The 15,732-nt window shown below is 33.0% G+C and overlaps 1 protein-coding gene across 3 annotated transcripts in view; it reads left to right on the top strand.

The window, feature by feature from the left end:
- LOC105335230 (uncharacterized) overlaps positions 1-15,732 on the top strand; it is a 58,288-nt gene that overhangs the window by 30,553 nt on the left and 12,003 nt on the right. The gene's annotated exons all lie outside the window — the stretch shown is intronic.

The raw sequence follows: 15,732 nt of genomic DNA, 5'->3' as shown, positions 1-15,732 counted from the left end.
CATGGTCACTGCATGTATGCAAGTTTGAAATAGATATTAATAGACAAATATGTAGTTATTGAATTAAACTAAGGTCATCTTCAAGCAAATTATATATTTTTTCCCCTGTCCTGATCATCCAGGAAAAAATTACTACCCGGAGGAAAAAATTTCTTATTTTAAGTTTTTAGAATATTTAATAATTTATTTCCCTTTATCAACTGGCCCATTAAACTTTGCCTGGTAATGCTGAGGAAAAGTGGTACACTGAAGAAGATGTAGTCCCCATTAATAGCCTAATTTTAAGGTACAATATCTTTAGGAGAACTTAAATTCATACCTGCATGGGTACCAGAAAACAAAATTACATGTATATTTGATTTATAAACTGCAGATACTTATATCGCGTAGCAATATCAATTTTTATATTAAATAAATATTTATGAATATTAACACAGCAATATTAAATAACTTTTAAACATAGCTTTCAATTATTTATATTTATTGTCAATTCACATATATAGCAAAGTGATTACACACATCCTATTTTACTAAATGATATGAAATAATTTACCCAGGATGAAGCGTCATCTAAGCAGTTAAATAACAAGTCATCAATTGACAGTGATTATTCTAATCTCCTTTTGTATCAATTGATGGACATTAACTCATTAAAATTATTAAATAATTATGATGGTAAAATAAATGAAGACAAGTAACCAGTATTTCTGCAGTTGTATATATTCTGAGAAGAGCATGGGAAAGAAAGGATATTAATATAGGAATCACATTGTCCGCATCATATTGTCCGCCTCCCCTTCTGTCTGTGCCTGCAATCATGTCCGTTCCATATGTGACCTTAGGCTATGTCATGATTTTGACCCAAGGTCATATGTGCAAGTTTAAGGTCCCTGGAAGGAAAAGTGCATAATTTGTGTCCGGTCTATATCTTTCTTATGGAGAAAATTGGAAATTCCTATTCCTGCAAAGATTGCTAAATTATGAACTGAGGCTGTGTTATGATCTTAAGCCAAGGTCATTAGGACAAGTTCAAGGTCACTGGAAGGAAAAGCGCATAATTCATGTCTGTTCTATATCTTTCTTATGGAGAAACATGGGAAGTTCTTGCATCACACAAAGATTGCTTATGGCATGAGGATTTTCATGATTTTAAACATATAGATCATGTTTGAAAGTTCAAGGTCATTGTCACTAAAAATGCACTATTCCTGTTTAGGCTGTATCTTGTAATATTGATAAGAAGTTTCCTACTTCACAGATTGCATATGACCTAGAAATATGTTAAGACTTTGAGTTTTGGTCATTTTTGCACGTTCAAGGTCACTATAAGAACATAAATTGGTACATCCATTTCATTCCAGTAAAGAAATACTTGAGATATTATATTTTCTTAGCAGGGATGGGGGGGGGGGGGGTTAATTATCATTTGTGAGCTTGCTCACAGTACCTTTAGTTTTAATTAAACTAATTAAATTCAAATGAAATCATTACAGAATTTTCTTGTAATATTACAATTTTATTTAATATCCAATTTGATATGCAACTTTAAAAACTTAAATCTAGAGAATAGAAATGCAGTAATACACTTACAAAACACTAAATCCATATCTAGTTTTACACTAGTTTTACTAGTGTTCAAGTTGAAACACGGAGAGAGTACAAAATATTTACCAAGCTGAAATCTGATGTCAAGGAGGCGCAGCGAATATACATCAAATTGGTAGTAAATTGATGGTTATCTCGGAAAAAGACCTTTTTTGGCCAAGCAATTGTTTAAACAAAAACTTTATGATTGGAAGTGGTGAAAAGCTTCTGAGTTAATCGGGTTTTATTTACTGATTGCTCAGCTAGAATTAAAACTACTTTTTACACACTGATTTCAACAGTTTCAAGATATAATTATACAGAATGAATGTAAGAGAAGTTTCACTTTTGAGAAGAAATAACTTGATTATTTTCACAAAAAATCAAGAATGGAGAGAATATATAACTGCATTTTGTCATTTTAAAATAAAAAGGAAAGATGAAAAATTAAGAATAGTTCATGTTTTCTGTTTGTTTGTAAGAAGAAACATGTAAGTTTTGTAAGCTTACCAGGAATGAACAAATGATGTCATTAACTTCAAAATTTTCACACTAATAAAAAGTATCCAGGTTTATTTTCTGGTGAAATTTCAATGGTCTATCTTTTTTTCCAAGGGAGTAAGAGTAAATGTCTCAATAATTTCAAAACAGCCCTCTTATATCTAACTCTTTTATACATATAGCACTGCAATTCTTGTAACTAGCTTCAATCTCTGGCTATATAAGTTGCAGGAAGAAAGGATTGATCTTGCATGGGTTACCATAGAGTTGGTTGCAAGACAGGGAATGTCTTACAATGGCTTTCACTATTTTGCAAGACATTCTATTGTGTTGTTTATAAGTCAGGAAAGGTTATACAGTGGCTTATTTATTAAGTTACAAATTAGAGGAGAGGCAAAACAAAGCATATAATTTACAAATCAGAAAACACAGTGGCGTCGGAAGAAAATTGAAAGGGGGGGGGGGCTAGACTAATCGTCAGAAATCTTGCTTTCACAGGTATGTGTATTTTGGTCAAAAATCGTCAAAAACATAAATATTTTAGGACAGACTATAGATAAAGTCTTGCAGTGGATCAGAAAAATAGGAAAGTACTTAGATTGTTGGTGAAAATCATAGAAAATCTTAGCTGTATACAATGACTTATAAAATGAAGTCAAGAGAGGCCTTAACAGTGCTTACATGTAAGTCAAAGAAGAACACAAGTTATTGGTGGTATGGTTAGAAAATAAAGGAGCTTAAGTTTCAACTAAGATTTAGTCACAGTATATAAATCTTGATATATGCTCTCAGTTCTGTAAGACACAAAGTTAATGCTTTCTGTTATCATAATTGAAGTATAAACTGTGCAATTAGACTTTTTAAGTCATAGAATTGCCAGAAGTTGATCACAAAACATAGACTGAAAAGAAAATTTCAAATGAACAAAAATTTTATACTCTCCTCAGTGCATGTATTTATACACGAGTTCAGTTTCTGTTTTGTTTTGGGGTTTGTTTTTTTGTTTTTTTTGGGGGGGGGGGGGGGGAGGGGGGTGTCAAAAATTCTGAGAAGAGCTAAATTGCTAAATTTTGTTCTTAAGACATTCTGCATAAGATTAAATGCAAATTAAGTAAGAATTAAAATAAGGCAATCTACCATTTTTTAAAAATTTAAATGGTGGGTAGTGTTTATAAGTAAACATGTATATTATAGCCATCATTAATATCATTAGAGTATTGCACCTTTCCAATATCTGGTCATTCTCTCATTAGTTTAAAGTTTTTCACAAAAATTGTAAATTTCATAGTCCTTGTTGCAAGTTTTCGTGTAGGAGAAGGAGGGAGGGTCATTACCATGTTTTAGATTTTTTTTACTCCAGAGTGAAGCTTAATTAAAGCATATATGAGATTCTTGGACAACTCTGTGTATGGGCTATGGTATTCAGGTGACAGTTACGGCCTGTGGGCCTCTTGATGTAGAGACAGAATAATAGATGTGCATACTTGCAGCCTGCTCACTTTTACTTAGTTTATGTTGGAAGTACCTGCTGAATTCATTGTGACAAGGGAATTACATTTATAACAAAATTCCTTAAGATATACTTGTGTAATGTTTAGTTGTTCAAATTTTGTTGAACTTGATCATAAACATAGAACTTAGAAATATCATACTTATTAAGTAATTCAAAATGATATAGAAGGAAAACAGGTAAAAGAAATTGATAAAGATTCTTTCCATTGTTTAAAAAAGGAACATTAGTATGTTCATAGGTGGCATAAACTTCATGACAAATGTAACGTGATGGGAGAAATAATGACGGACCAGACCTGGATTTGAACCCGGGCCCCCTGAATCTCTATTCAGGTGCTCTACCAACTGAGTTATCTGGCACGGATATTTGCTCTGGTCAGACCATCACATTTCTCCCCCTTAAATGATCTTAAACTTCAAAGATCACCCCAGCCAGTTCCAACATGTTGGTCACAGCACCAAATTTAACAGGATAGAAGAAATAATGACGGACGAGACCGTATTTGAACCTGGACCCTCTGAATCTCTAGTAAGGTGCTCTACTAAATGAGGTATCTGGTGCCAAAATTTCAAACTAGTCTGACCATCACAAACAAACAAACAAACAAAAAACTGTATCCTAGACATTGATCCCAAAGAAACACAGAAGCTAGGCCCTTCTGCTGCTGACTGACTGATCAATGGATGGTGGTCATGGTCTGTTCTCTTGTTGATGAATTGTCATTATTGTCATCACTCCACATTCAGGGTATGAAAAGGCTCTGTTGTCAGTCATCTGGTTGATTGAGCTAAATCTATACTGAAATTCTTCCTTTTGCAGTAATTAAGAGTAGTGGTCAATAGCTGGTACCCGAGCATCCAGGAATTGAGTTCCTGCTTGTCCCCCTATTTAGTGCCCCTGTTGATAAGTACCATTTCAGACATCATTATCATGGCGAGGTCATTAGGTGAGGTCACACCAGGTCCCGTCCCATGCCAAAAGGCAATAAATTTTAATCAGTCTGTGTGCGTAACTATGCAGAGCGTCTATTATTTCTTTATGTTGTGTTGGGGTTTAAATAAAATGGGTGTGTTGAAAATTTTCCAATATTATTTTTAAAACTTTCTCACTGTACGTGGACATTGTAGACATCTCTGCGTTTTGTCCTGTGACACATAACAATTAATTTTTTTTTTCAACAAAAGACTAGAACAGCATAGATATGCAAATAAGATGTTAAAATTAACTTGTATTTAGGTCACGGTGTGGCTTGACACACTGTAGACAGACCAGTGATTATTCATATTTGTTTGTTTTATTTACTGTTTTAGCAGACAGAATTGATTTTTTACACAAGTGTATTGGTGTAATTGCTCACCTCATGAGAGAGGTACCTTTTGAACTGTGCTTGGGTTGTTTTTGTGTGAGACCCAATAAAAAAAACTGTCTGTGTCCGACTCAGTGGAAGGATTAAGCCTCTCCTATGAGGTTCAGGGAGGTTTAGTTTTTCTTTTCTTTTTTCTTTTTTGTTGAAACTAAGCTGGTAAGTTTAAACTTTTAAAATCTTCAGCTGTATCGATTTTGATAAGCTCTAAAATCTTTTGTATGGGGAAACTAATAACTGTGCAGCATATTTTGCTGAGTGTGTAGAATATGCATATCTTAGATAAGTATGTCAGAATTGTTAAATAAATGTATTGTTAGAAACTGATCTAAGCCTTTTTAAAAATATTTTTAAATTTTTTTTTAAAAAGTTGAACATTTTAAAGATTAATACGTCTACCCATTTGTGAAATGATTTGCCAGGTGTCTGGCATTGTGCCCTGTGTATTTGTGTGAAAGAGGGGTTAACTGTCTGAATTTCAACTACATCTGTAGTTTACCTTTTTTCAAATCCCCGCTTTACCCAGGATGCTATGTAATCTGAATTTAAACTTGGCGTTTGCCTGACCTTGATGAACCGGTGAAGTAATAAGCTAGCTCTCACATGTTTAACAAATCATATTCCGACTGAGTGTACTGTACAATGATGAATTGAATGGATGCTGCTGTCTTATTGTCAGAACATTCATTAATGATACCGGAGCATGTGTTAATTGTGAAAACACAGAAGAAGGATATGTGTGATCGAGACAGATTGTTTCATGATAGTTAAGAATAGAGCCGGGGCTGTGGATGAGTTTTATGTCGTGGATTTTGGGTGGATGTTTGGTACGCCAAGAATTCCTACCCTCCCATACTGTGAATTCACGGATAATTATATGTGGAATGTTTTTGGGGGCATCATTAAAAATGCTGACATATCACACGCGAACCATTGTAACAGTGAGTATATTTTTGGTCTTGGAATGATGTAAGTTTATGGAAGAAAATACTTGACGTATCGTTTACATAAAAACATAATTTTTAAGTATGTTCCGTGAATGTACGGGGAAAATGTCTTCCGGACAAGGACTTAGTGTAACGCCATGCTTGGAGCTGTGTGTATTAGAGTGTAGGGAGTTTGATGTGTGTATTATAATCTTAGCTTAGTGTGTGATAGATATTAGAACAGAGTAAATATCACATCTCACACATATGGCAGGAATATATATACATCTCTAAATGACTTCAGCAATGAAGACCTGTGGTGAAATTTGATCGTAATTCACCTAATTTGACCCCCCTGTCTGCCACCTCAGACATTCTGTATAAACTTGGTGGCCTGACCTCAGACTGACCAGTCTGGTGTTTGTATAATGGCTAGGCTACTTATTGTACACTAGGCTTTACTCAATGGATTTCCACACATTACAGTGTAATAGATTGCTCTCAGGGGCCTCAGGTGGGGTTCTCATCATTTTGGCGCCCTTTTAACCATAGCGGTCATGTTTTATGTGGTACACCTATTCTGATAGGTAAAAGACTCGTAGCATTTGGAAAGGTTAAGAAAGTTTCGTTAAGCTGAGCTCAATTCATACACTGTGTTAGTTTTTATAGTCGGAGTGCGACGGAGATCAAAGAGTTTTCCTAATTTCATAATGTTAATAACATGACTTGTACCAAAAATCCGAGGACTCATCAACCCTAAATTCTTGGAATAATTAAGTTGAGAAGAATTTTTTCATTTAAAAAATGAATGAGGAAAGTGAATTTAACAAAGTATCCCTATAGCAAAAAATGCAGTTAACTTATATACATCCCAGTTTCTGCTCAGCAAAGAGACTCATTTGATGAAAAATGGGGAAATCAGAATTTTATCCTTTTAGATAGGCCCGGGATTGATAAAAAACAAAGGGCTGCTCTGTACAATGAACAGCATATACTGCTTTCTGTAGAGTAAGCATGTATATAAATAGTCATGCAGGAATTTTACATTCTGAAGTGTTGATGAAGTTTTCTAAGGATACAATTAAACAGAGACCTTGAAACAATTCACCCACTTTCTGATAAATATGTCAAGACTATATCAGAATTTGCTTATTTTATGGAAATGATTTCAGTGAATAAATCATGGGGAAATGCATTGTGCACTTGAGAGATTTGCTTGTTTGTGTCTGAGTATGAAGTGTCACCCTGAATTATTTTTGGAACCTTGTAATGGATTTCATGAGTTAGCTTTATCTATTTCCAAAAGGAAATACTTTTTCTAGAGCAAAACTTCTGGTAAAGTCCCCAAATGTCACAGGATTTTGGAACATGATTCTGATAGGAGCATATCATTTGTAAGAGTATAACTTTGAAATAATAACATAAGTAGTCACTTTTTATGAATAGATTAGTTCAGGAAATTGTGCTCATTGGAAGGTGACAAGAGGATCGAGTGAATGTTCTTCTTGGGTCAAACTGACTTGTGGCATATAACGTTTTTTTAATAGTTGTGTTAAAAAACCCAATAAAATGTTGTTTTGTAGGCAGATACCAAAAAAAGATTATGTAGATCAATTTATGTCCCGGCCTGCAAATTATGGGGTTTTAGAAGGTATATATTGAAAAAAATCAGTGTTTAGAGAACATTTGATGGGATGATATCATTGGACACATCATTATGACCAGATATATGTAGATTTTTTTTGGTGGAGGTACTTAAAAAGTCTGAACACATTTTTTTTTTTTTAAATGTAACTTATGCATTGAATCATATATATATTTATTTAAAATCAGAAAATAATGAATATGATAAGTTGCATCTTCAGCTGTCATCACACGAAAAAAGAAAGAACAAATATTAAAAAAGAATTAACTTTCATATGTGTATGTGTGTGTATGTGTGCATTGGACTGAATGATATATGAGTTGGCAAGGCATTTAAACACCTTTGGTTGTGCCTCCTGAAGCATTTGAATACTGTCTGGGTCATGGTAGACCAGGGCTTTCTATATACCTATCGTCTGCTACACAATCTTGATAAGGTTGAAAAAAAATGCTTATTGTGCTGACAGTCATTATATATAGCAACTACTTACTTCAACCTAGAGTGGCTTACATATTGATCCCATCAATATTTTTACATCTTGAAAGCTGTCAAAATACACAGTACTATTGATTGTTATTTCAAATCTGAGTTTTGATAGAGTTGTCACAGTTCAAACATTACCTGCATTTCCCAATTTTAACCGGAGTGTATGAAAATTACTAGGTCATTTGTAATGCATATTCAGTAGAATACATTTTTAAGTTTTGTTTCATACAAAGTTCATAAAACTTAATTTTACTTTTTTGATATTTGGATTAAATGGCTTCCTTTGAATAACTGGATAAAAGTAAATTAACTTGGTATGTGTTTCTATTACTTTCTTGAATCAAAGTCCTGAATTTCAAGAGGGTCTTGTTAAGTTGTAATTTTACCATTTCATAATCTAGGGGAAGAAGGAGGAAAAAAAAACCAAATATGTAGCAAAATGATAAATTTTGGTTTAGTAAAGCTTGTAAACCATGGGTCCACAATTGCTTTTTTTAGCATTAAAAATAATATTTGTAACCATGCTCAGGTGGGACTCAAAAACTGATTTTGACCAATATATAGCAAAGAAAAACATTACATAATTATATAGTACAATATTATAATATACCAGAGAAACATTACAAAAATGTACTCCATACTCTGTTCCCCCCAAAATAAATGAAGAGAAACTAAGGAAAGAAATTAAAAATACAGAAGCATTAATAAAAGTACAAAATGTATGCTCTGTCCATGTAAAGCAGAATATAATGCTTGCAGAGCTCGCCCAAAAATTAGAGCTGTTTCAGTATAGTCAGCAAAGGGTTTAACTGATGGAGAATTAAGGTATATTTTTTGACAAAGTGCCCATCTGTGACAACTTGTAGATCTATGCTGTGTCAAGCAGTAAGCTACTTATATAGTTTTACAGTAATAGATATTTATATACCTGGTATAGAGGATTCATAAACAATCAAATAACTTATGTACATATCTTTATCCTTAGTAAGAACAACATTGACCATTAAATTTCAAAACAATTTGAAATGAGTTGCCACTCAATTTCTAATGTTTTACACATTTTGGGTACCAGCTTTCATATATATCTTAGCCATTAAGTGTCTGAAAGAACTGCAGAACTCTTATCTAATTTCCCAAATGATTTTGAATTGACAAGCTATAGAAGGAGTAACCACTAGGGAGCTATTTACATACTGACCCAGTATCTCTGGGACTTTGACCTTATTTTAAACTTTTTTGTATCGTAATTTGATTATGGAACATGAAATTGACCAAAAACTTCTGTGCTTGATATGTTTTTGATATTGTTTATGTTTTTAAGTTTAATGTCTCAGTTTCCTTGAGTTAATTACTTGATAAAATTAAGTGTGATTATGTATTTTCAAAGATCCTGGTGTATCAAAGAAATTATTTCAATACTTTATAAAATTATCTTATCTATTGTGAATGTGAATAACACCTATGGTATTTGATTTTGCAAGTCTAGACTCTCTATAACATGAACTGTGAAAAAAAAACCAACCTTAAAAGTCCCAGCAATTTGTTGATTAAAATCGATTCTATCAATAAATGCTCAAGGGGCATTCAATACCCATTTGGGATATTGCTTATCAATATTAATGTGTTTTACTAATTTTTGTCTAGACTGGTAATGTTATAATTGACATTCTATGCATTGAAACATCTTTTTTAATGTCAGTGACATCCCTTTGACACTAAGTCAAGTGAATGTATGAGGAACGAATATCAACGTACCCAATTTAAATCATTATTGTATTGTATACTACACATAGAGTTTATAACAACTTTTAACAAAGGCTTTATCATCATGGATAAAGGCTTAGAAAATTAAATTTTAAATATTTGATAGAACTATAAATCAAAAAAGAATATTCTTGAATTACCGAGTCAATTTTTGTGAAGTCTTTTATAAACAGATAATCATTATGTTAGAACAAAATCAGTGAGTCTTTTGTGTAAGTAGTTTCAATACTTTGATTTTAGTCTCATCAGAACCTGGAGTTTGGGGTGTCAGGTGTGGGTTTTTTTAAGTGAAACCTCCTAAAGACAAAAAAAACCTCCATACTGGATAGGTCTGTACAATAAATTATAATGCAAGGCATCACATTTTTTCTTGCTTAATTACTGATTTTTTTTAACATGGTTTTGTGACTGTCAGACACAATTTCATTATACAGACTTGCTGAGCATTATCATTTTGATAAAAACTAATTTTTATAGGTCATTTAAATCTAAAAACCACAGTGACTTACTCTCAGAATATTGCATGATCACTGCCATGTTCAAAACATACATTTATCTTTAATCTATTCTCATGACTGAGAAAAAATTGAAATGATTTTTTTTTGGGGGGGGGGAGATTTAAGTTCCCTTAGGAATTAGCTCTGAATGTCTTTTAGGGAGCACAAGGACTTAGTTATAGCTATCTGATGATGGCATTCATGTTATAGTTATATATATTCCATTTCATAAAAGTATGTTTGGGTCTCGTGCAGTTTTTGCAAAATTGACTGTTTATATGTCATAAGACTTGATGGAAGAACAGAAGCACAGGTACTGAGCTGTCTTCAGATTGATTTTTATGGAACTTCTGAGATTTCTTTGTTGCAGCGATTATGTTGCATTTGATTAACCCTTGCTGCGGACAAAATGTTCCTCAGACTCTTGCATGGCTCGTAAATTACACAACAACCATGCACACACCCTTAACAAAGAAAGCCTTGTTTGGTTGCGATATTGGTAACAGTTCATTGTCCTCAAGAAAACTTCTTTGTTTGCTAAGAATTTCTAAGTAACACCTGCTACACATTCAGGACTGTAAGATTTATTTTCTATTGAGATTCTTCTTTGTGAATGAGGCTGGGCAAAGCTAGAAGAAGCTTTACATGTCAAGGGTAGATCTTAATTGGGTCGATCAATATTTTCTCTTATAGAATAAGAGAGAAATTATATTAATGACAACCATATATAATCTCAACATATATTGTTCTTGATTTTATTGTTGTTTTTCATGAAAGTCAAATTGGAACTTGTAATTTGAATTGATACATATATGATTTTAAGGAAGGGAAAATAACATCTAATTAGTGTGATTCAATTCTTTCTTCATGAAAATCTGGAATTTATTGACTAATATTGTCAATATTGATGTGGATAAAAATCCATTACAATCAAAATACTTTCACTGTATTATAATTTTCAATTTTCACAATATTTGACAAAAAACATGTTTTGAATATTTTTAGAAAGTGTAGAATTATGAAAGCCCCAGCGGAATTCACACTCATGATGTACAGATTCTTAGTTAACACTTTAACCTATTGCGCTATGCTGTTAGGTAGCAAATTCGTAAAAGGAAACATTTATAAAATTAAGCTTGAATTTATTGTTTATTTCGATAGGAAGTACGTTACATGATGGAGGTGTCCCATACCACCTTCACAGACAAATAGTTGAAATGCTTGACTGAACATTAAAATGTTTGAGCATTTAGAAAAGGTTTAGGTTTGACTACAACTTCTTGTGATCAGGCCATTAGTAATCGCCTCAAAGAATGGCTAATCATAGTGAGTAGAACGTTTGAGTCTATAGACCTCCTGGATATCGTGAATGAGTTTCCAAATCTGCCTTCAAGAAATATTCAATATGTCGGCTATATCGTTATCACTAAGAAGCTTGTAAATAAGGTCTGAATAGCCAGTGTAGTCAGTAGAATTTAAAGCAAAATGCGTAGGAAAAAAATCTCCATTTCGATGAAGGATTTTTTATACTGTAGGTGAGAGACATTACAACAATTGTTTTGAGGGGAAGGAATCGGGTGGACACTGAAGGCTTTTTAATCTTGTAGAACATTGGTGACACTAGAGAGTAAAGATGTTAGCTGGCTAAAATAGAGAGCCCTTCCCTCTTTTAATAAGGGATGATAGCTAGTGTACGAATTTGCTATTGTGCATTCTTTGCACATGTGCCATACAAGGTCAACTGACCCTAAGTTAAAACAGTCATCTTCAGACCTTAAGTAATTAAATTAAATTTGGACACTGCCATAAAATTTGGTTATAAACATACAAAGAATTTGATATGATATTGATGATTGTTTTCATATCATGATTATTCAAAGCGTTAATTCTTTGTTCAAAAGCTCTTCTTTTTGACATGTGTTTATCATGATTTTATGATCATTGATCTAATTAATTAAGTATCTTGAGTTGCTCTTGATGATACCTTATAGGGTGTCCATGGCATTTCTTGAATCTGAAATTAATTTGCACATTAGAATAAAAAACATGCCATGCCATATATTGCGCAATACTAAATCGGGGATACATTTAAAGAATATCACAGAAGTATTATGTCGCAATTATCTATGATACATTCAAACCTCAATATCCTGGATACAGAGGATATGCAAAAATATTTTAAGCTTTATGTAATTTACACATCCTGGTACATGCATAAAACATGATTGGATTAGGCAAGCAGCCATGTATTGTCTATATGACCCATCTCCACTATTTAACCTCTATATCTGGAATACTTTGATATCTCAAAGTTGTTTCTTGGTTTCATAGAGTTTGAGAATCGGAGGTTTAACTGTATGTTATCTATGATTCTGTTGAACATATTCTTTCTCCATCTATCTTAGTGTAAAGAACTTGAAACCAATTAATGATAGTTATGGATGGGATTGAATTTTGAAATCAATTTGTGCAAGCTGGGATGAAGTGCAAAATGATCTTGTTGGAGCTAAATCTATGGTAAATAGTGTGGTGTACACTGGAAAATGAAATTCATAGAAAGATGGACTCGTGTATTTTTGGGTTAAGTGGGAGTTCTAGTCTCAAAATACAGGTGGAACATTGATATTTGGTCTTGCCGTCTAATTATATGGTCTGTATTGTTATTAAATGGATAATTTCAAGGCAGCTGCTTTTGAAGCTACTTATTGCTTTGTAGTTAAGTCAGATAACCACACAATATAATTAAGTGCAATATCTCATCCTAGTATAAGTATACATGTATTATGATAAAACCTAGTCAAACTAGATTGACTTTTACCCAAACTTACTGTGTACATATATGTGATATCATATGATATTTATACGATATTTAAGATGGAATACTGTCTTCTGAGATTATTTAAAGAAAATGATTGGAGCAGGTTGTAGACCTTTTGTTTCTCAGTGGAAGTATAATTAATATAGTCATATTAACAGTAAGGATCGGATTACGTCTTGTTGCCAGGTGCGGATCATCAGATCAAATGAGAAGCGAAGCCTTGAGTTTGGTCTGATAATCCACGCCTGGCAACGAGACATGATCTGGCTCTTTGGATCAAGTTAGTGTTATGATGTTAAATTTATTACAGTGTATATGCCCTCCCATTAAAAATTTAGGTAAAAAATAAATTATTTTGAATAAATTATGTGTTTACTTGTTTAAAAAAAAAACCCTCTATTTAAACTGGCTATGAAAAGCTAACATCATTTATTGTGTACTACATCATTAGTTTCAGAGAGAGGTGATTTGGATTCTGAAAATCACAGTCTGGTGATCAGTGGAAAATCATATCACATTCTGTAAAATTAACAGTATCAAAGAAGGAAAATTGATGGGTATATAATAAATATAGTGTGTAAACAATTGTGCTAAAACAATTTTTAATCCAATCCTAAAATATCACACGAGCGAGTCCACAAAAACCTGTAATAATCCACATCATATTCAAAAGTTGTTTAATATTTTAACTACTAAGCAATATTCATTACCAGAGAATACTGAGTAATTTTTATAAATAACACTCGATTTGGAACTCGGGGAACATATTTTTTGTTACAGAGTTGCATCCTTTCTGTAGATAATGCATTGCATTCTATAAGCATAGACAGGGTTGTCTTTCTTGGACAGATCAAATGAATTGCTTTTTGTCTGACTTTCGAATTCCAAAACTTCACAGATGGTATAAATGGTAAGATCAGTTTTGTAATTTGGAAACCGAGACTAATGGAATTCACCAGAATTAATTCTGCTGACAGAGAGCTTGGAGTCATTGCAAGATTTCAGAGAATACAGTACCAGTAATATCAATAAGTATCTTGATCACACGCGGAAGACCCATAATGGTCAGACGAGTTTTGGTGTATTGATTAGGTCACGCTGTCATCAGAGTATTCATCCTGTTGCTACCTTTTTAGTGTTACTATCCTCATTTTTTTCTATGTGTCATGTTGCGATCAATTTTATTGTCTAGACAGCATTAATGTTATTCACAAAGTTGATATCTTTTAGCTCACCTGATCACTTCTGGGTTTTCTCTGTTTGAAATAGGTGGTAAATTATAATCAAGTTAAATGTGTATTAGGATCAGTCTGAAACAAACTGGAATTCATTTGAAAAAGTTTCGTTTGCTTGCAAAGTGAACATTCTTTCAAAAGATATTAATTTTAAAAAGTCATTTTTATTGGAGTTTTCATAGCAATGGAAATGTCACATTGATTATTTTATCTAATAAGGCTGCAAATATATATCAAAACCAACTGCTTAATTTTTTTGGCCTTTCAGACAGGAAGCAGTCATTTTTATTATTAAATTGATAGTTTCTGTACAGTGACAAATCAGAGGGCCTTTATAGTTTTTGGTGGTTGATTTTGTTATTGAAATATTAATATATTTGGTTTATGAATTTCATTTTGGTGGATGAATTAACAATAAACTATTCAATAGCCAATAGGTTCAACCGCGTTATGTTAATTATGGTTATATTGGAACCTTTCAATCATGATGAAATGTCATTTAATTGCAAAAATGAAATTATCACAGGGTAAATTGACCATCTGTTGCAATGGTCTAGACATCTCCTTGGCTTGCACTTGATTATTTTAGATGATAGCAGCCATTACTTATGACCCTCTGAGACAGAATAAGTATCAGTGGATCAACTTGGCCACTGAACTGTGTATGTTTTATGGGAAGGAACGAGAAGACGGTCATTGCCTATGCAGAGCACTCCTTACAAGCAGGCTTTCGGTCCCTACTATACCAGGCAGCTATATTGACTACATGTTGAACAGTTGGGGCCGGAGCTTCATGAAAAGTTTCATTTTATATGTTTTCCTCCAATAAAGGATGTTACCCATAATTCTGCTATAAATAAGTGTGGATTGTGGTCAGTGATTTGGAATTTAAGATTTTAAACTTTCTAAGATATCCACAGAGAAGTCTCGTCAGGAATTAGTACATTGTTTCCTCTCTGAAGAGTTTGTAGAAGTAGGCCTGTTGGGTATCTCAGTTCAAACCTCTAGTAATCATGTTTAATCTTGCAATCTCTGTCTAGACTGGGTATTTAAATTTATTGATTTTACAAATGAATTGCAGGAAAACTGCTTGATAAACTGAATTCTGTGCAAACTTAACACCTTTTTTTGGGTCATTGGACTCTACAGAGAACATTTCATTGGAAGTCTATCACTCACACTCCGACAAATACCAGTTGTGAATGAAAGGACTGTCACCATAGCATGTTGTTGTTTTTTTACTTCCTCTGTAAACTTTATTATAATTACATAAAGTACCACTCAGGGAAAGCCATTATGTTTTGTAAAACTTTGATTGGTTTCGTGGTGAGCAATGGAGCAGCAGTAGCATTTTAAGAGAGATGACAGTATCTTCTGGCAGAATGTTATCTTAAGAATGA

The sequence above is a fragment of the Magallana gigas genome, chromosome 2 (assembly GCF_963853765.1).
Source record: "Magallana gigas chromosome 2, xbMagGiga1.1, whole genome shotgun sequence".
In the NCBI taxonomy this organism is placed as follows: domain Eukaryota; kingdom Metazoa; phylum Mollusca; class Bivalvia; order Ostreida; family Ostreidae; genus Magallana; species Magallana gigas.
The sequence above is the reverse complement of the archived record's forward strand: the minus strand, read 5'-3'. Positions and strand labels throughout refer to the sequence as shown.